The 1,080-nt window shown below is 52.0% G+C and overlaps 2 non-coding genes across 2 annotated transcripts; both read left to right on the top strand.

Annotated features, from left to right (window-relative positions):
• Positions 1-272: 272 nt before the first annotated feature.
• LOC119346812 lies at positions 273-391 on the top strand. The gene has a single exon (XR_005167950.1). It is a non-coding gene; the product is annotated as a 5S ribosomal RNA (ribosomal RNA).
• Positions 392-689: 298 nt separating this feature from the next.
• On the top strand, positions 690-808 carry LOC119346811. Its single transcript, XR_005167949.1, has one exon. It is a non-coding gene; the product is annotated as a 5S ribosomal RNA (ribosomal RNA).
• Positions 809-1,080: the final 272 nt, after the last annotated feature.

Genomic DNA, 1,080 nt, shown 5'->3' on the forward strand with positions numbered 1-1,080 from the left:
GCAAAACAAAACGCACGTGTAAGTAATATATTTACCGTGTTTTATTATTTTGCACGAGTGCGGTAAGTCATAGCTGGGTGCTCACGATTCACGGGTCCAGCGTCGGCGTTGTGGCGCGGCAAGCGTGCACTGGTGCGGTTGAGAGGGAGGGGTGGAAACCGCGTTAAACTCGTCTCCGTAGTTGAGAGGGAGCGGCCAAAGCAATGTACAATCGTCTTTGTAGTGGAGCTGGGAGGGGCAAGGATAAGGGACGAAGACCGGGGTAACATGTCGGATGCGATCATACCAGCACTAAAGCACCGGATCCCATCAGAACTCCGAAGTTAAGCGTGCTTGGGCGAGAGTAGTACTAGGATGGGTGACCTCTTGGGAAGTCCTCGTGTTGCATTTCCCTTTTTAATTTTTTTCGCGCCGCTTGCAAAACAAAACGCACGTGTAAGTAATATATTTACCGTGTTTTATTATTTTGCACGAGTGCGGTAAGTCATAGCTGGGTGCTCACGATTCACGGGTCCAGCGTCGGCGTTGTGGCGCGGCAAGCGTGCACTGGTGCGGTTGAGAGGGAGGGGTGGAAACCGCGTTAAACTCGTCTCCGTAGTTGAGAGGGAGCGGCCAAAGCAATGTACAATCGTCTTTGTAGTGGAGCTGGGAGGGGCAAGGATAAGGGACGAAGACCGGGGTAACATATCGGATGCGATCATACCAGCACTTAAGCACCGGATCCCATCAGAACTCCGAAGTTAAGCGTGCTTGGGCGAGAGTAGTACTAGGATGGGTGACCTCCTGGGAAGTCCTCGTGTTGCATTCCGTTTTTAATTTTTTTCGCGCCGCTTGCAAAACAAAACGCACGTGTAAGTAATATATTTACCGTGTTTTATTATTTTGCACGAGTGCGGTAAGTCATAGCTGGGTGCTCACGATTCACGGGTCCAGCGTCGGCGTTGTGGCGCGGCAAGCGTGCACTGGTGCGGTTGAGAGGGAGGGGTGGAAACCGCGTTAAACTCGTCTCCGTAGTTGAGAGGGAGCGGCCAAAGCAACGTACAATCGTCTTTGTAGTGGAGCTGGGAGGGGCAAGGATAA

This window comes from Triticum dicoccoides, unplaced genomic scaffold (genome assembly GCF_002162155.2).
Source record: "Triticum dicoccoides isolate Atlit2015 ecotype Zavitan unplaced genomic scaffold, WEW_v2.0 scaffold51446, whole genome shotgun sequence".
Taxonomy (NCBI): domain Eukaryota; kingdom Viridiplantae; phylum Streptophyta; class Magnoliopsida; order Poales; family Poaceae; genus Triticum; species Triticum dicoccoides.